The sequence below is a fragment of the Erpetoichthys calabaricus genome, chromosome 11, assembly GCF_900747795.2.
Source record: "Erpetoichthys calabaricus chromosome 11, fErpCal1.3, whole genome shotgun sequence".
NCBI lineage: Eukaryota > Metazoa > Chordata > Cladistia > Polypteriformes > Polypteridae > Erpetoichthys > Erpetoichthys calabaricus.
In genome coordinates this window covers 156,405,801-156,427,149 of record NC_041404.2, presented here as the reverse complement: position 1 = coordinate 156,427,149, position 21,349 = coordinate 156,405,801, and the positions used below count along the sequence as shown (strand labels likewise).

At 42.2% G+C, this 21,349-nt stretch overlaps 1 long non-coding RNA gene across 1 annotated transcript in view; it reads right to left on the bottom strand.

Moving 5' to 3' along the window:
• LOC114661194 (uncharacterized) overlaps positions 1-19,282 on the bottom strand; it is a 48,073-nt gene extending 28,791 nt beyond the window's left edge. The window contains exon 1 of the long non-coding RNA XR_003717810.2: positions 19,273-19,282. This is a non-coding gene — a long non-coding RNA (uncharacterized LOC114661194). The remainder of the gene's footprint in view (positions 1-19,272) is intronic.
• Between the last annotated feature and the right edge of the window lie 2,067 nt (positions 19,283-21,349).

Genomic DNA, 21,349 nt, shown 5'->3' with positions numbered 1-21,349 from the left:
TTAATAATTTAATCCATTCATCTTCCTAACCTGCTTATCCAATGCAGTCTTCATAGAGATGTGGCTTCCACGGTACTGGAGGACTCTTTATAAAAACATCATAGAATCAAATCAGTAAAAATTGTGAAATACAAACAAGAACTTGGCATATAAATACAATTAAGGACAGCACAGCTAAATATATAGTGAAACAATTAAAATTAAACATGGAAGTTAACGGAATAGACAATGGAAAATTTTAAGAAAATGAAACAGTTTCAATTGTCCTTTTAAAACGAGTTAAAACAGTACAGACGTGCACATTAAATACATAAACATTTCAAAGCCTTGGACAGACAGCACTAAATATTCGGCCTCCCACAGCAGTTACCTGTATCTTTACAGGGACAGACTTGGATTTGAACACTCGCTGTTAAGTCTGGTCACGTAATGTGGGCATAGGCTGCTCTCCTCTTTGTAATCTTCATGGGCAGGGTGTCAAAGGTCACTAAATGGTTGAAGGCTGCCCAGTTTAGGAAGCTGAGGATTTAACGTGGATAGAGACGTCCTTTACATGGTGTGTAACTCTGTAATGGCCTGTACTGGTTTCTACATTGTACTGTGGTGGGCCGGTAACATCTCTTCAAGAGAGGCCCACTGATTCAACAAGCTGATTAAGAAGGCAGGCTCAGGTATGGGGCACCCTATAGACCCGCTGGATGTAGTAGCAGAGAAGAGAATGAAGAAGACAAGGAGAGTGTCGCCATCAAATGATGCTGCAAATCTCTTCTCATTGACACACTAGATTTATAGACAACAAATTATTCAACAAAAATACTAGATAGATAGTGTCACAAAACGAGTCTGAGACAGAAAAAGGTTTGGGGCAACCACCCATATAATCTCAAAATCCTCGGCTGCAACGTCGTTGAAAGCCAATGAATAGCACTGATGTGCATACAATTGAGTCCAGGGTAAGACTGAGGAATTAGGAAAGAGGGCAGGGTTTTAAAGGGGAAGACAGGAAGTGAGGTCATAAGGATCAGGGATGTGTTCGTTCTCCATTGGACCGAGCCCGGACATGACGTCAGAGGGGCCGGAGCCAGTCAGGTCTCCTTCCATTGGCTCGGTCCTGGAAATGATGTCACGAGAGCCAGGTGGAATCCCCCGGGAACGGTCTGCAGGCAAGAGAAAAAGAGTCAGTGCACCCTGCCACCTCCCGGCCTGTCTCAGAACTGCCGTCCCTCAAGCCCTTTAGCTGCCTCCCATGCGCACGTGTGTGACAATAGATAGATAGATACTTTATTAATCCCAAGAGGAAATTCACTACTGGGGTGCCTTCATACTGCTGGGACTGCAGTCTCATCTTTAACCAAATCAGTTTTTTTGATGGGTGATTGTTCTTGTTGTTGTCATGTGATTTTTCTAATCCACACTAGGTTCACGTGAGGGTCCGGAGCCCATCCCAGTAAACATAGGGGTCATGGCATAAAGAAAACCTGCACAGGGCATCCATCCATTGTAAGGTGCACACACACACACTAGGGCCACTTTAATGTCACAAACCCATCTGACCTGCATGTCTTTGAACAGTGGAAGGAAGCCATAAATAACACCCAGAGGAACTCCACACAGGGAGGTCCCAGGATGCAAACCTTGGTCTCCTCACTGCACGGCAGCAGCATCACCATGCCACCCTGTTGTTATTTTATTTTCTGGACTTCTGTAAAAAGCTACATTTCCTCTTGGGACAAACTAAACTAAAACTACATTTTTAGTTAGCCAATAAAAGGTGTCATTTTGTTTGGCTTTTCTCTTGGGACAAATAAAGTTCTATCTGTTGATTAAACCTTCTTATCCAGACAGGGGAGTAGAATTCTCACCAGCAAACATCAGATTCCAAGTAGGAACAAGTGGTTTAGTCATCCCAAAAAGAGTGACCCCACCATCAGCAAGTTAGTGGCGAGTAACCATCCCAGTAGAGGGGTTTGAATACCTTGTTCATGAGTAAAGGGGGAGATGATTGAAATACTGGCCAAAGAATGGGCCCAATGGTCACAGCTTCAAGAATATTTTGCTGGACTTTGGTTGTGAAGCTACGTATATGTCTCACCACTTAACCTTAACTGGTGCAAAAAATGGCTGCCGTCACATCATCCAGGTGGATGCCACACATTAGTGGTGATTGAAGTGGCTCCCCCCTCACTGAAGCACTTTGAGTAGTGAAGAAAGCACAATACAAATCTAAAGAATTATTAAGTCCTTGGACACAGTTTTTTTGATTTATTGTTCAGTCTGAGTCATCATCTTGAACTTTTGTCATTGCTTTATAGGGTCATTATTGTGACATGTACAGACTGTAGTGAAATTTATAGTTCAATGTGCTATTTAATATGCAACATGTCACCACTTCCCAGCGCCTTGATCAGTGAGCGTAACTGCCTTACCTTGTGCATCATCCTCAGCCTAAATAACTACCTGACCTCGAAACCAAGATCAAGAAGAATATGATCGCTGAGGTCAAGTGAACAAAATTTATTTCCCAGGTCAATGTTCTACTCTCTACGTTGACTACTCATTGATTGAGTATGAAAAATGTAAGCGAAGACGATAAGCAAATTGATTTATTGCCTGTTTGTTAACACCATAGAAGTTGAGTAAGGCCACAGGACGTCTGGAGTTCATTTTGTCTTATGGCGGTAAAGCCAAATAGAAGCACGTGGTGCACTGAGGCACAGTCTCTATGAATCCTCCTGTTGTAGGCCATCACATACAGTAGATATCACTGGCTTTTCATTCCTGTTTGCCTTTGGAGCTTCCATTAAAGGAGACATGACACTCACCTCCTGACTTGTGAGTGGAGTTTAACTTTCTGCTTACCTGCGACAACACTTAGAAGAGAGAGACAGAGAGCAGTACAGTCGGTGTTAATACAGAGGGGCAGCTCACAATCATAAGGGGGCTTTGTTTCTGTTAGTAAATTGTTATGCATGTGGAGTTTGCATGTTCTCCCCGTGTCTGCGTGGGTTTCCTCCGGGCGCTCCGGTTTCCTCCCACAGTCCAAAGACATGCAGGTTAGGTGGATTGGCGATTCTAAATTGACCCTAGTGTGTGCTTGGTGTGTGGGTGTGTTTGTGTGTGTACTGCGGTGGGTTGGCACCTTGCCTGGGATTGTTTCCTGCCTTGTGTCCTATGTTGGCTGGGATTGGCTCCAGCAGACCCCCGTGACCCTGTGTTCGGATTCAGCAGGTTGGAAAATGGATGGATGGATGTTCTTTTTGGGGTGACACATGGCAGCGAAATGGTTACTGCTGCCTCCGCACAGATCCAGCATCACAGTTTTAAATCTTGTGCCAGGCCACTGCCAGTGTGGAGTTTCTAGTTTTTCCTTGATTCTGTGTTACGTCGGTTTTCATTCCACGTGTCACAAGCAGATTTGTTAGCTTAATATAGAGATCTAAATTGGACCTGTCTGAGTATGAGTTTGTGCGTAATGGGGACTTCTCATGGACTGGCGTCCCTTTCAGGTTGTTCCCTGTTTTGCACTGGCACCCCATGAACTCGAATGGGAGTAAATGGAGTTGAGAATGTTACATTATCATTTAGTATTTAGATAGAAATGAGTGACTTGTCTCCAATATTAAAGACTAAATAAGTCATTTGATTTAAAATTAATATAAAACTGATTATTTTACAGTGCTGGAGCACACCTAGCCAGATGTGCCCAAAGAACCAAATAATTATATTTACAAAAACATCTGAATATTTTTAAGAAATCCCTGCAGGATGCGAAATATTGAATTATACCTTAAAAACATAATAAGTCTGAGCCACAGGCAAATTAATGGAAGCTTTCATTAAAAAACACGATGAAGAAGATACCTATCCACTCTGCACTGCTGGTGCTACGTTATTTTACGCCCTAAATCAAGCTTATTAGTGTGCCTACTGTCCAGTAGCTAACCCATGTGGCTGGGACCCCCCCCCCCCCACCACCCCCTATGATATGCACTCTAGGCGAAAGCCTAATTAGCCTTAATGGTGGTACTGGCCCTGCCAGCCACCCTTCATTTAGATGAGGAGGATTCACATGTAAGCAACTAAAGCAACCTAAATGGAAGTGAGAGCACATCTGGAGTATTGTGTGCAGTTCTGGTCACCACACCACAGTGCACTTCTTCTTTACTCAAATCGTTATGTGAATCTGAAACAAACTACAGAGACATGGAGTTAAAGCAGAAACCTTGACAACATTTAGAAGTGCCTAGATGAGATATAGGGCGGCACGGTGGCACAGTGTTAGCGCTGCTGCCTCACAGTAAGGAGACCCGGGTTCGTCCTCCCTGCGTGGAGTTTGCATGTTCTCCCCGTGTCTGTGTGGGTTTCCTCCCACAGTCCAAAGACATGCAGGTTAGGTGGATTGGCGATTCTAAATTGGCCCTAGTGTGTGCTTGGTATGTTTGTGTGTGTCCTGCTGTGGGTTGGCACCCTGCCCGGGACTGGTTCCTGCCTTGTGCCCTGTGTTGGCTGGGATTGGCTCCAGCAGACCCCCGTGACCCTGTGTTCGGATTCAGCGGGTTGGATAATGGATGGATGTTTGTGGTGCCACATGCTGGAATCACAAACGCAATGAATTTTATTACTAAAAATGTTTCTGATCACTACATGCTGTGGGATATGGCCGGCCATTCATCCCAGCCAATACCCCCAGGCTGCCAGATGGAGCTCTCCCTGCAGCGTGGAGGTGCCCTGAATTACAACAGGGCATCATGGACATTGGAGTTTTCCTGTACAACCCTGCTGGATAACGTCAGAGGTGCCAGGGAACGCTGCAGGGAGGCCCAGAGACTTCTATTTTACCTATAACCCGGAAGTACGTCTTAGTCACAGCGACAGAGGGAATGACGAGCTTCCGGGATGAGAAAGAAAAGATTTGTGCTTGGAAGTCACATGGACTGAGGGTTCAGAAGCACTTCCGGGTCGAGAACTATAAAAGACTGTGAGAGATCCCAGACAGAAGAGCTGAGTCGGGAGGATGGGTGGCAACACTTCTGGGAGTGGAGGATTGTTTATTGTATTGATTTATTGTGTATTTATGAATATAGTGGAGTGGAGGGTGCTTGGTGCACATTATTGTCATAATAAATATTATTATTGGACTTTTATCTGGTGTCTGGCTTATGATCCGAAGGTTCAAGGGAGCGAGAGCGCCCCCTATCTGTCACAATGCATTACAAAATACATTCTAATAAATGGGTGCAATGCAAATGTTCAGCTAGTATACACTTAATTTGAACCTGTCTAATTTCAGTCATTTGGCCACAATACTCTGACTACAAGATGGTGAGTTTTAGCTGCATGGAAGTAGAGAAGCTAAAGAAGGAGTGCATATGTCCAAATACTGCAGGTTAGGTTGATCGGTGACTCTACAGCAGGGGTCTCCAACCTTTTTTTTTCCCCTGAGAGCTCCTTTTACAAAATGAAAATGGAAGAGAGCTACTCGTGTTTTCTAACGTTTATTCTCGTAGCTTATTTCAATCCAAGCAAACTGAATAAGCTTGTTTTGCCTGAACATTTACAAAATGTTGGTGTCCACAACTCACATTTTGCATTAAAACATCACAAAAAATATTTAGTGCATTTTATATGTCTGTATGAAATTTCTAGTGTATCTCACACTATTGAATTAAAACATGAATGCTGTCAAAACAAAACAATGCAGTTCCAAATGCACAGATATGACTTATTCATTTGTCATTTTGTCACATGTCAGTGTTTCACTTCACAAGAGTATTCACAGGTCCAGTTGCATGTGTGATGTGTTTTTTAGTTAGTCAGATATCTGACTGGTACTACATGGAGTCAACAAGAGAGGTGTATGGTGGAGTGGAGCCACTGAGGTTCTCTCTTATGGAGTCATTTCAGTGTTCATCTGTCAGTCTTGTTCTGAACTTTGATTTCATGACATTCATGTCAGACTCACAGAGGTATGGAGATCCAAACAAAGGAGACATTTTCAGAGCTGCTTAGTGAAGATTCTTATAGTTTACTGGCTCTACTAAGCTCCAGAAATGCTGTTGAGACTTTAACTGCACATTATTTTGAGGGCTTACTAATATATCCCAAAGGTATCACGTCCTAGTGAGCTGAATGACTTTCGGCCTGTTGCTCTGACATCACATGTGATGAAGACCATGGAGAGGCTGCTGCTTCACCACCTGCGGCCACAGGTTCAACATGTCCTTGACCCTCTGCAGTTTGCATATCAGGAGAAGGTGGGAGTGGAGGATGCCATCATCTATATGATACACCGATCCCTCTCTCACTTGGACAGAGGCAGTGGTGCTGTAAGAATTATGTTTCTAGACTTCTCTAGCGCCTTCAACACAATCCAACCTCTGCTCCTTAGGGACAAGCTGACAGAGATGGGATTAGATTCATACCTAGTGGCATGGATCGTGGACTATCTTAAAGACAGACCTCAGTATGTGCGTCTTGGGAACTGCACGTCTGACATTGTGGTCAGCAACACAGGAGCGCCACAGGGGACTGTACTTTCTCCGGTCCTGTTCAGCCTATATACATCGGACTTCCAATACAACTCGGAGTCCTGCCACGTGCAAAAGTTCGCTGACGACACTGCTATCGTGGGCTGCATCAGGAATGGGCTGGAGGAGGAGTATAGGGACCTAATCAATGACTTTGTTAAATGGTGTGACTCAAACCATCTACAACTGAACACCAGCAAAACCAAGGAGTTGGTGGTGGATTTTAGGAGGCCCAGACCCCTCATAGACCCCGTGATCATCAGAGGTGACTGTGTGCAGATGGTGCAGACCTATAAATATCTGGGAGTGCAGCTGGATGATAAATTGGACTGGACTGCCAATACTGATGCTCTGTGTAAGAAAGGACAGAGCTGGCTATACTTCCTTAGAAGGCTGGCGTCCTTCAACATCTGCAATAAGATGCTGCAGATGTTCTATCAGACAGTTGTGGCGAGCGCCCACTTCTACGCGGTGGTGTGCTGGGGAGGCAGCATTAAGAGGAAAGACGCCTCACGCCTGGACAAACTGGTGAGTAAGGCAAGCTCTATTGTTGGCATGTAGCTGGACCGTTTAACATATGTGTCAGAGCGAAGGGCACTGACCAGGCTCCTATCAATCCACTAAATAGTATCATCTCCAGACAGAAGAGCAGCTTCAGCGACAGACTGCTGTCACTGTCCTGCTCCACTGACAGATTGAGGAGATCATTCCTCCCCCAAACTATGCGACTCTTCAATTCCACCTGGGGGGGTAAAAATTAACATTATACAAAGTTATTGTCTGTTATACCTGCATTATTATCACTCTTTAATGTAATATTATTTATTGTATCAGTATGCTGCTGCTGGAGAATGTGAATTTCCCATTGGGATTAATAAAGTATCTATCTATCTATCTATCTATCTATCTATCTATCTATCTATCTATCTATCTATCTATCTATCTATCTATCTATCTATCTATCTATCTATCTATCTTATGTAGTGCCTTTCATATCTATCTATCTATCTATCTATCTATCTATCTATCTATCTATCTATCTATCTTATAAAATCCAACGTCTGTATGTCTGTCCGCTTTTCACAAGAGAACTACTTAACGGATTTAGATTGGGTTTTTTTGTATAATTTGCTTGAACATTTTGCGTTTGATTTTGCAACTTCTCTCATCACGCTAAGTATCATAGTTCGCTTGTGGTACCGATTTATGTGCGTGAATCTGAGATCAACGCAACGGGCCAAAGGGAGAGGCCTTCCTCACTCACTCGCCAGCTTTGCCGTGTTCCTTAACTCCGCTTAGATAGTGAACGAGAGAACAATTGAATTCAACTTTGTTTGATATTTAAAATAAAGTGTTACTTAGGTCTTGATGAGTTTGAGTCCAAAATTCTCTTAAGTGTGTGCCACATTGAAAAGAGATTGCCGTTCAAATAGTGTATCATATGATTTTTTGGAAAGTTCGCCCACCCCTAATTTGACTAATCAAGTTTTCAAACTTATGTAGGATTTATTAACCCTTTGGTGAGCTACTTGGAAAGGGGTGGCGAGCTAATGGTATCTCGCGAGCGACGTGTTGGAGACCCCTGCTGTAAAGTGTCTCTCTATGTCTGTCTGTCTCCTTGTACATGCAGGTGCCCTCTGATGGACTGGCGTCCCAGTCAAGGACTCATTCATCCAAGGCAGCTGATGCTTTTGGGGTGGACCCAGAGTCTGTGCAAAAAAAGAAGTGGATTTAAAAAATGTGTTCATGGATATCTTCATGGCTACTTCTAACGGAATAATAAATCTGTAGTATGTTGGCATTGTCTTGGGTCTTGGCAGGGGGGGAGTGCTTGAATTTATTTGTGGTGTTACTTAAGACATACTTAAATTTAAAAAATTCATCCGGTGTGGAGGCTGAGGCAGCATGTGGCTAATGGAGTTTTGTTGTTGCTGATTGGTGTGCTGTCTGTAAGCGCCACTGTGTAAAGGCTATGACCTGAATGCATTAACATTAAAACTTCCCTAACAAAAAGAAAAGGTCATAACTGAATTTCAATCATCTTTTTAGTAATTTTTTTTATTTCTATTTTTGTTTATTTGTTTTAAGAAAGCAGCGTTGAGATGCTAACGGCAAAGTTTTGAGGACAATAGCAGATCCGTGAATAAGCTGCTGATTAAGAAATTGGCAGCAAAGCAAAGCAGCAGAGAGCGGAGCTTTGGGGTCAGAACCGAGAAACCTGGGGCTGAACGTCATCTGCCAAGAGATAAGAGAGGGGGGAGGCTAAGCAATCTCAGCAGCGAAACTTGTAGTTGTTATTTATCTCCTTCAAATGTTTGAAATAAAACCAACAAAACACAGTTAAATGCTTGTGAAATAAAATGCTAACACCCACTCACCAAGAGTTACTGTGGGAACAACATTAGGCGGCAGCTCCCCCATTGATTTTGCTGGCAATTTAAGGAAGAGTCACGTTAAGCCAGCAAGAAATTAATTTAAAGGTATTTTGTAGGGAATGTAGCTGGATACATTGAAAATGAACATATCAGCATACTGTCTCGAGGTGTAATATGAAAAAGTAAATGTGTCATCCTGTGTGAGATTGTAACATGGTGGTGCGCTGGAGAGGGCTGCTGCTTCACAGATTCAAGTCCTGTGTCCAGAATAAGGAGTTTTTTTCCTGCATCTAAATTTTTCATTTAAAGTGTCTGCCTACTCAATAGAATAAGTACTTCCATTATTGTTTAGGATAAATGTCAGGAGTAATTTGTGACAGACGGGTATCAGCAGGAGTGAAAGGGAAGGTCTACAGGACGGTAGTGAGACCAGCTATGGTATATGGGTTGGAGACGGTGGCACTGACCAGAAAGCAGGAGACAGAGCTGGAGGTGACAGAGTTAAAGATGCTAAGATTTGTATTGGGTGTGACGAGGATGGACAGGATTAGAAATGAAGACATTAGAGGATCAGCTCAAGTTGGACGGTTGGGAGACAAAGTCAGAGAGGCGAGATTGCGTTGGTTTGAACATATGCAGAGGAGAAATGCTGGGTATATTGGGAGAACGATGCTAAGGATAGAGCTGCCAGGGAAGAGGAAAAGAGGAAGGCCTAAGCGAAGGTTTATGGATGTGTTGAGAGAGGACATGCAGGTGATGGGTGTAACAGAGCAATATGTAGAGGACAAAAATATGGAAGAAGATGATCCGCTGTGGCAACCACTAACGGGAGCAGCCAAAAGAAGAAGAAGAACATAAATGCTTAAGAGCTCAAAGCAAATAACACATAACTCAATATGTAATCAGGAAGTGGTGTGTGTGGAGGTTCAGCCCGAACACTGACAGACAGACACCAGATGTCCAAAAACACACACGTTTAATACTTCACTGTACAACACCTCACAATGCTCGATTCAGACAAATACTCTGTCCCTTCTTTCTCTCTTCTTCTACTCCTCTGTCGCCCTCACTCCTCCTCTTACAAGCTCTCTCTTCTTCCTTCCGACTCTGGCTTGACTAATGGAGTGAAGCGTCCCCTTCTATAACACCCCGGATGTGCTTCACAATGATCTTCCAGCGGCACTTCCTGGTGTGGTGGAAGTGCCGCATGAGCACCCAGAAGCACTCTGGGTGTGCCTCGAATTTCTTCCGGCATCACTTCCGGTTGTGGCAGAAGTGCTGCAGTCCAGGACTCCATAATCCTCCGGGCGTTACCCCTGGCGGTGGCAATGGGCCCCAACAGGGTTGAGCTTCCAAGCTCTGACCCTATGGCCCCAATGCAGACCAGGGTGGCTGCCCCCTCGTGGTCCAGGGGAGGTATTGCCCCTCTCCCAGTCCTTCCAGGAGTCCCGGCTGGGCAGGATCCCCAGCCGTCCGCCACATGTGGTAGAGAGTGGACCTTAAGGGGCCTTCAAAACTTGACTTGATTTTATTTTGGATAAATTAGCTGGCCTGGAGGACTGGGTTTGATTAGTTTATACTGTCATTGTGATGTTACATTCTCTACAGATCTAAATTTTAATTGGGAAGTCTGAGAATGTTTTCATGTTAAAAATGCTGTCATTAGTCCTGTTTTTACCTTTTGTCCACACTACTCTGGCGTTTGACTTTTGAAAATGTGCTTCAGGACAGTATACTTCTGAAAATGCCAGCTTGGCGTTGCAATGTGGATGGGTGAGAACAAAGAGATTTGAATATGCAGACTCTTATTGGTTTGTGCTAATTACGTGCCCTTCCCTGATTGGATCCTGCTTATTATAATGTCTCGCTCCCTGACTGGGCACCCTGCACAGAAGAAAACCAGCGCAGAGGACTTGCATTTCATGCCCTTTGTTGTGTTGCTTACCTGTATGCATCTAGATTCAGTTTTGTATTGTTTGAATGCTGCATAAATGCACACAGTCGAATAATTTACTGGTCACTATAGTTTTGCAGTAAATCCCGTTGCCAACAGTGTTACCATCCCTTCAAACATTTTTCTGCATGTCCATTGTAGGAGAACAGTTACAAGCATATGCCTTTTTGCCCATTTTTATGTGGGCACAGATATTTTTGTAAACAATTTGAAAACTCTAGTGTGGACGGAGATTGCTTTTGTTTAAAAATGATGTTTTTAAGTGAAAACTTAGTAGTGTGGTCCTGACTCTGTGTGTGTGATGGATGACAATCCTGTCCAGCAGTGCTTTGTCTTCAGAATCTCCACGCAAACCTATAATAGAAAAATGCGGCTTTAGAAAAAAGAAACAGCCAAGCAATGCTTGTTGCACTGGGAGAATGCATTACCATTCGTATTAAATCTCTTGGGCAACTTGTTTGAGATCTCTGGGTTCAAAATGAATTTAATAAGAGTTGGCTCTGCCTTATGAGTTATTCCACCTGCCAGACTAAAATGTGTCACTTATAGATAGATAGATAGATAGATAGATACTTTATTAATCCCAAGGGGAATTTCACATACTCCAGCAGCACCTTACTGATACAAAAAATAATATTAAATTAAAGATTGATAATAATGCAGGTAAAAACAGACAAACTTTTCTCAGAACAGTTCAAATTTATAGGAGTTTCTATTATAAGGAATAAAGACTAGCATTGACCCAATGGATTCTCGCTGTTTACATCACTCTTTTAGGTAGCAGGCTGTTGCCACACTAGTTGGCAATCACATGCAACTTTGGTAGGCTTGGCGTTTTTAGAGGGTCCCCGAGGCTGCTCCTTTACATGATGGAGTGCCCACTCATTCTGTTGGTGACTCCTCTCCAGGTAGATTCAAATTGTCAGCACCTTTTACAGTATTATTAAAATGCAATGACCTCTTACAGAGTTTATTAGAGCATCCCTGAATATATTATTCAATCCTTTCTAAAAAGATAAGCCCAGATGTAACTTGGTTTATATGGAATTAAAATCATCACATATAAAAAGATGACTATATTGAGAGATTTAAAGCTAAAGGTCTCAAAGCACCTAGCTGTCTGTTCTACTACTGGGCCACAATTACATGTCCACTAATACTTTGGAAGAAGACAGAAGTAACTTACTACACCTTCTCCCCCTCTCTGCTCTGTGCTTAAGTCAACAGAGATTATCTTCAGCTTACCAGTAACTACATGGTCTACCATTAACTCATGATGCGGCTTCACATACTTTAAGGCAGAGATGCTCTTACTAGCAGCCCCCTGCTTGATATTCACGTATTTCAGCCTTTTGCTAACTTACATAGCATTCATTCTAAGGAAGTTATGAGGCGTTTGACCCTTTAGTGATTCCTATATGGATCATTTTCATATGTTGTCATCAAGAAACCACATCAGTAGGCCATATGTTTTGGGAATGTCCTGCATTCAGACCATTTTAGGTTAAAAAATCTGTGCACGTCTCAGATAGCCTGGACGTAAAATCACTCCAAATCTACAAACAGCAACATTTAGAGGAAAACAAGATGGGTTAATGTTGTGCTTTGAAAAATTCTAACCTACCTGCCATAACTCAGTGGGAAAATACTGTGTTATACTACCTTAAACTTGAAAAAAAAATGAAATTCTCTGTGCAAGGAATGGCACATGATTTTTTGTAATTTTAGAATTTGGCACGAATTCATTACAGCTAAACTAAAATAAGCACACCGGCTCTTGGCTAAACCTTTTCTGCTGTCTTCAGATATACAGGGAAAGGCATCAGACTGTCGTGTGGCTCTGTCAATCAGAGAGGTGAAGGGGGCCGCGTGTAACCGTGTCTGTCTGTATCACTGTATTGATAGCATCCTTGACTGAAATGTGCTGCAGTGTTAGGGAAGAGCACATTTTGTTTCAAATTAAAAAATGTGGGGCACTGGAAGATTCTTATTCAAGACACTAGGTAATATTTCACAGAAAACTCTTGTTTTCATATAAAAACAGTGCATCCATCCATTATTGAAACTAAGTAATCAAGTTCAGGGGTGTGGGAGCTGCTGGCTTATCCAGACAGCATTGGGTGGGCGCCAGTCTGTCCGAGAGCACACTTGCACACCTCGCTGAATCAGATTTAGGATTGGAAATTAACAGAACTCAACCATCAATGTGCTGGGAATACAAGTAATGTGCAGTACCCAGAGAAATGTTCATGCAGACAGGGGAGTTGGCACTGCTGCCTCACAGCTCCAGAGTGACATATCAGAATCCAGAGCAGCGACCGGCCAGCTTCCCAGATACAGAAACGCTAGCTACCGCCATCTAGTGGAAAACATATCACAGTCTGCATTATTCACTTTCAATTTTTTTATTTTTTTTTTATTTTCTTAGAATCTTTAAACTACAAATGCCAGGAAAGGCGTTCGGCAGTGTACAGTAGTTAATCGTGCTCCTCAGTAACTCCAGATTCTTGGGTTTAGCTCCCATTTACAGGACCGTCTGTGTCTCAGGTCTACATTGGATTTCATCTCAAACACATGACAGTTTAACTGCCATTCTAAATTACCCACACAAGCCTGAGTGGAAGACTAAGTGGGCAAAAGTGTGGATACATCTCCAGTATTGAACACCGAAATATGTTTATTCAGTCAAACTTGTAGGACACAGAGACATTATCTTCTTCATTGTACAATAGTGGAATACGCTGGAGCATTTGTGTTCAACAGACTGTACAATATTCCACAACCTCCCAGACTTGCATGAATGTCCAGAATTATGAAAGAGGAGGCATAGTTTTGAGTGTATTTTAACAATCTAGTAGAAAAAATTTTCAAGTTAGATGTCTTAAAGGCAAGGCAACACATACTACTGCCACCTAGTGCAAGAGATAGACTCAAATTCCTGATAGTCCTTCATATAATGTACAATATGTGTGTGTGTGTGTATATATGTGTGTACGTGTATGTGTGTGTGTATATATGTATGTTGTGAGAAGCAGCCCGGACACAGACAGACGGACATCGTATTTTCACCCAACACACGTTTATTATACGTATTTACAAGGTACACTATTGCTCAAACCCAGTGCCTCCTGCACCAATCCCCCAAAGTCCAGGCCTCTCTTTCCAGTGCCTCTTTCCTTCAGGCCACCTCCACTCCTCTCCAACACAACTCTTGTCCACTTCCACCCGACTCCAGTCCCTGTTTGCAGGGAGGCAGCCCCTTTTATACACGCCCGGATGGGCTCCATATGCTTCCCAACACTCCTCCGCGGACACTCCCCTGTGTGACGGAAGCCCTCCAGGTGTCCCCAGTCTTCTTCCCCCCAGCACTTCCGGGTGTGGCAGAAGTGCTGAGGTCCAGGGCTCTCCAGGCACTGGGGTGCCCCCTGGCAGTGACCACGGGCACCTACAGGGTTGAGCTTCCCAGCTCTGTACCCGTGGCCCCCAAAGGAACCAGGGCGGTCAGCCCCTTGTGGTCCGGAGGAGGCATGAGCCCTCCTCCTGTCTTCCTGGGCGTCCCAGCCGTGTGCCACAATGTGTATATATGTGTATGTGTGCGTGTATATATGTATGTGTATATATATGTGTGTGTATGTGTATGTATATATATATATATATATATATATATATATATATATATATATATATATATATATACCAGTGGGGCAAAAATGTATTTAGTCAGCCACCAATTGTGCAAGTTCTCCCACTTAAAAAGATGAGAGAGGCCTGAAATTTTCATCACAGGTATACCTCAACTATGAGAGACAAAATGAGAAAAAAAAATCCTGATTTTTTTTATATTGATAACGAGTTCAAACAGGTGCCATTAATACAGGTGACGAGTGGAGGACAGAGGAGCCTCTTACAGAAGACATTACAGGTCTGTGAGAGCCAGAAATCTTGCTTGTTTGTAGGTGACCAAATACTTTTTTTCCACCATAATTTGCAAATAAATTCTTTAAAAATCAGACAATGTGATTTTCTGGATTTTTTTTTCTCATTTTGTCTCTCATAGTTGAGGTATACCTGTGATGAAAATTACAGGCCTCTCTCATCTTTTTAAGTGGGAGAACTTGCACAATGTGGCTGACTAAATACTTTTTTGCCCCACTATATATATATATATATATATATATATATATATATATATATATATATTGTCACAATAATGACCATTAGACATTGCGAAGGTTTGGGGCAGCCACCCGTATAATTGTTTACGGCTGCTAAATGAACTAAATAGCAAAGACGTGCATTCAACTGAGTCCAAAACAGAACTGATTCTCTTGAGAGAAGATGGCGGTTTTAAAGGCCAGAAAAGAAAGTGATGTCATCAGCACCAGAACCGGAAGGGACGTCATTGGCTGCCCCAGAGCCGGGCAGGATTTCCCTAGACTGGTCTGCAAAAGATCGAGAGTGAAAATTAGTGCACTTCGCCACCCCCTGGTCTGGCATGGAATTACATGTATTCAAGCCCTTTGGTTGTCTCCAAAACACACGTGTGTGACAATATATATATATATATATATATATATATATATATATATATAGTGGTAAAAAAAATGGGCAGCAGACAGAAGAAGGTTTAAGGACTGTTATGGCCACCCCATATATTGAAAATCAGCAAAAAACAAAGAAAACCACATCATTACAGATGCAGGGTTCACAACTGAACTGACTTACAGGTTGAGTCTGGGCTATAAATATAGTAGATAAGATGAAGAAGTAAAGTCAGGGGGGCGGGAACAGGAACCAATGTGACAGGAAGATGGATTCTGGGTACTGGAAATTATGTCATATGGGGTTGCTGTAAGTGACATCAACAGTGGGTGGACCGGTGGTGATGTCATTGAGAGGCAGGGTCTTTGGCTGAACTGAAGAGGAGAGAAGATCAGGTGAGAGTGCCAACCCCTATCTGGCTGACGAATAACACTATTTGAGCCTGTAAACTGTTCTCCAAGTGCATGTGTGTGTGACAATATATATTTTTGTGAATTTCCCATTGGGATTAATAAAGTATCTATCTATCTATCTATCTATCTATCTATCTATCTATCTATCTATCTATCTATCTATCTATCTATCTATCTATCTATCTATTTTATATAAGTCAATATACATCTGCACTTATGTGATAATTGTGTTTGGGTTGGCCATGCAGCTTTCCTGCACTCATGTAGAAATATGGCAAAATGGTATGTCTGTGGTCACAGAGTAAACATGGCCACTCCACTTTCAGTTTGCACCCAAGAAGAATAGCAAGCAGTGAGTTGCTTTTTATGAGCTGAAGGTGCACCGCGACTGAAATCCATAAAAGGCTTTCTGCACAATGTGGAGACAGTGTTTTTTTTGTTTTTTTTTAATTTATTTGATTTTTTTAATCATGGCTGTTTACGAATGGTTTAAAATAATGGTCATACAACTGTTAAGCACAAATAGAGAGTGGGACACCCATCCACATCCACTACCGATGGTAACAATGACCAAGTCCATATCCATGATTCTTACAAACCAGCAAGAATTTTAACGTCAGGCCACTGAAACTGACTGATGAAGGCTGAAACTTCACCATTGTGACCACAGACATGCCATTTTTCTATATACGTAAATAGATACTTTATTGATCCAGAGGGAAATTTAAGCACTAAGGATTATGCCAAGTTAGATACACACATTTAAGTGCACGTCATACAAATAACATTACATAAGTGCACTGGGGTTGTAAGCTTATAGTCCAATACAGGTAAAGTAGATGATGCATACAACAATGAGAGTGCAAAGGGAATTGTGCAAATAACATTACTACCAAAGTGTCAGGTGGCACATAATAATAAAGTGACATTAAAGTAAAAGTAAAATACAGTGACATGGATTATGCTGATAGGATAACATGTTTAAGGTGACACATTATAAAAAAGGTTATACAGCAGTGACCAAGCAGTGAGATATCAGATAGCTAGTATACGTTATGAGCAGTGAAGGAGCATCAGGCCGTGAACTCAACCACCCCGACCCGCTTGAGAAGAGTTAAAGAGTCTAATGGCTCTGGGGACAAGAGATAATTTGTATCTGTCCATATTGCAGTTCTGTGATAGCAGCATTCCACTAAACACGATAGTGTGAATCTTTCTGAATGGGACAGTCAATGTGACTTATACTTATATGAATGAACTGGAGCTTTCCAGGACCGGCTATAGAGAGGCCATTGACTTCAGCACACGGTTTAATTTAGCTGGAAAATTTAGGATGGTGGGCATTTGTTTCCATAGGCACATATCCATGTGTTGTGTGTCATTAAGGAAAATCACATCAGTTTATGTCTTTATATGGAATTTTACAGTTCTATAATGGAAGACAGGTATCAGGAAATCTGACACAAACCACCAATTTATGGGGCAGAACTGCAGTCCTAAGAGCTTTTAAAACAATCATTTAAAGATCGTAATTCCTTATGTGTTTAGGCTTTGAACAAGAAAATAAACCAAGATGAAACTTCTGTCAGAAGATCTACAAAAATGTTTAATTTTTATATGGCTTTATTAAGTCTTAATTTAATCAGGTCTAAATATATCTACAATGAGTATCCTAGATAAATAAAGTTCTGTAGCTTGTGCTGGACGAGGGCCTCCCACTTTGCCTAAGCTGAGTGGCACATCTCACAAATTGTCGAGACATACTGCATTATATCACGATTCCCAAAACTGAAGTAAGCACCAAATTAACCGGAGAAACCCCAAGATGACCATCTTCCCACAATGTAAACCAAACAGCCGTAACACAAATTTTTTTTTTGTCCATAACTGCAGACAAAGAAATAATAACTTTACAAATCTAAGTGGTCCGAGTCTAAATCCCTGAAATGACCACTTTGTGTTCTCCCCATGCTTGTGAAAGTTTTCCTTTGGTACATCTCAAGAGATGTGTGTCTTAGGAAAACTGCCAGCTCAAAACTGGCTTGGTATTTGTAAAACTAAATGTTGTGTGTGTGTGTGTGCACCCCGAGATGCTCCGCTGCTCCAACCAGTTATAATCTTCGCTGTGTGCCCTGCATTGGATTAAGCAAGTTTATTTAAAACAAAAAAAGAGACAATGACCACAGAAACAAGCAAGCGTTCAATAAAGATGAAATGAATTCCTCATAACTCGTAAGAAAAACTATCATAATTAAAATCAATGCATTTGCTTGTGTACATCACTAACATTTTCCATCTCCTTGTTTGGGTCAGTTGGACTGGACAGGAATGATTGGATCACTTTTGCACAACCATTAAATTATATTTTACTAACGGATTAATAATTTTCAGTTTGTTTTAAAACTCCAAGGACTGACTGTGGAGAAGAGTATATCGTAATTCAAGCAGCACAGCAGTGCGTTGGGCCTTCAGTCGACCCTTGGCTCGGTTACGGACCCCGTGGAATTTGTACTCTCTTTGGAGACTCTGGTTTCCTGCCACATGACGTGTATGCATAAGTGCGGCCTCTGATGCACTCGCTTCCCATCAAAATTTAGCTCTGCATTGTGCCTACTACTTCCAGCACATCCCTCAGATCCACTTGACATCTTTAGAATGTGAGAGAAAACCCTAATAGCAAAAAAAAAAAAAAACAAAAAACACAAAAATGCACACAAAGAAAGAGAATGTGCAAAAGGCAGACAGACAGTAGCTGAATGCTGAGCACTGAAGCTGTAATGCAGCAACCCGGATGACCGCGCCACTCCTGAACGAATGGCTACACCCTGAAGCTGTGCTCCAGTCTGCATGAATACAAACAAACAGGCCAAATGATGTGTGACTAAGAAAGCAAGGAAATGATTTACTTGTTCAAAACAGATTTAAAAGGGAAGGTTAATCACTAATCACAGGGAATCACTAATTCTTTGCATGCCATGAGATGTCCAAGTGCTGCTTTAAAGCCAGCAGCCATACCACATGCACTTCAGAAGAGGTCATCCACCTGAAACTGAGCATATTATTGGCAATGCCAGATATGGAGTCAGGCCTGTGGCCAGCGGCATCCAGTTATATATTGTGCAACCAGTTGAGGGATGCAGTGGCACATGGCTAGTGCACATGACACTGCTTCACACAAGCTTGATCAGAGAAGCTTTTGAGGAGACACATGGCTGGGTAAAACATCATTAAGCACTTCCAGGAGGTGGCAGCCTTGTGTGGTTGGAAAGTGTCATGTCAGGAAATGGCTAAAGTTAAACTTGTCATGACAAGAAGCAGAATCTGACATTGCCCACCCCTGCACCAGTCCCCTCATGAAATTGATCCTGTATGTATCCAGATCTTCAGTGACCAGCCTGCTTGCAAATGTTTTCATCTTTTCATTCTTCTCTCACATTCAAATGGCTGTCGCGTTGTAATACATTAGGGCAGAATACAATGATGTGACTGCTTTGAAATTCACTAAGTTGTACAGCTGGCGCCTGCATCACTAATTCTTTGCGTGCCATGAGATGTCCAAGTGCTGCTTTAAAGCCAGCAGCCATACCACATGCACTTCAGAAAAGGTCATCCACCTGAAACTGAGCATGTTCAGGTCTGGACCGTACTTGGGTGGGAGATCAACCAGGGAAAGCTTGGGTTGCTTCCGGAGTAGGTGTTGTTGTGGCCATTAGGGGGCACTTACCCTGTGGACTGAATGTAGATACCAGTGCAGTGACAGACACACTGTGTTGTAAAGATGGCTCTGTCCTTCAAATGAGATGTAAAACCGAGCTCCTGACCCTCTGTGGTCATAAATGATCCCTTGGAATCTTTTCTAAAGGTTAGGGTGTATCCCAATGACTTGGCTAAATTGCCCACTGCAGCTTAGTCGTTCTGGCCCCCTAATCATCCACTGTCTTGGATATTTGCTACCAGGTTAAACAATTCTTTTGTCACCAAGTATGTATGACTGAGCAGAACTGAATAGAAAGTTAGAGATGTGATGTTACCTGTTCAGCAAGATTAAAAAGTAGTAGTCGTACAGTCAGGTGTACAGAGTACGGTGAACTTACTTCCACCTCCAACGCCCCGACATTCTCCGGCACCACGATGATCAAAAATGTACTGCTGTACTAAAACACATAATACCCTTCTACTATTTAAAAACGGTGTGCCAAGAAACACAAATCACAGAACTGTAGAAAGACTTGTTTATAAAGAATGTGTTTGCATTTTTTGAGGTAGAAAAAAAATGTGTAGTGTATTACACTAAATGAAAAGCTATATATATATAATTGTATATTATACTAAAATTATCTGGTAACTTAAAAGGAAAAAAGGTGAATAATGAGATTTAATAATCCTGAGTAACCGCCTTTTCCTGATAGGTGCCGTGGGTTCTCAGGGGCAGCGTAAGGCCATTTGGATTGGGACAGCAAAGAAATTATAGAATGGTCACCCGTCAGTTGCACTCTTATTTAGCACTCCAGTCGCGTTGCTGATGTTGTTTTCTCATATCATATCTTTGTAAAGGAAAGACACGATAAAGATAAAAAGGTGCTGTATGTTTGTGCAAGCATGAATGGTTTTGATCGCAGTGGACTTTTCTCGATGTAAATAAATCTATCTATTATATAAAAAAATCTTGGGTCGAGACGTGATCATCTCAGAGACACTTTGAAGTCCTGTGAGACTACCTGCACGTCACGCCCTACTTACAAACAATTTCTTTGAGACACTAACATCCCACGAGACAAAAGGACAGCTGCTGTACAGGTTTTTAAATAATCGTCGCAGCTTGGTAGCAGCAGCTGCAAGCCAGCAGTTGATCCGTCCGCATCTCCTTAGCGTGCGTTCAGCTCCCCAGTCCCCCCCCCCCCCCACTTCACAATGTGAGCGGCAGAGACACGAAGTGGCAAGTGTAAAGCGGGACGAGGGAAGCAAGTAGGCGGCAAATCCCCCTAGTAAATCATTTAAAAAATAAATAAATGCTTATTTCTCTTCTCAAGTTACGCTCTCCTTTCAGTTCAGATGAGTTGTTTCTCTGTAACTTGTTTGCTGCGTGTCCACTTTCAGCAGGCAGACCACAGAAATGCAAACTCCATCGTATTCTTTCTATCCATTTTTTGGATTCTTTTGCTGTAAAGGTGATCTTCAAATCAAGTAATCAGAATGCTCGAAAGCATGCAGATATACTTCACAATAAACTGGTTAATAAAAAGGTGACTGGCACTCAGCCATCCATCCATCCATTATTTAATTCCATGTTTCATCTGGCTGAAGCGTATCTCAGCAGCATTGGGTGCAAAGCAGAAATGTCCCCTGGATGGGCCGCCAGTCCATCGCAGTACACACACACATCTACATTCACTCATCAGGGTTTTTATAACTTTTAATTTCAGTTAAATGTAAATTATTTCATTTATAATTGGAGTTCACACAATTTCCTCCTTTGAGTATTCCAATTTTTCCTCCCATATTCCCAAAGACATGAAACAGTTTCGCATACAGTTTCAC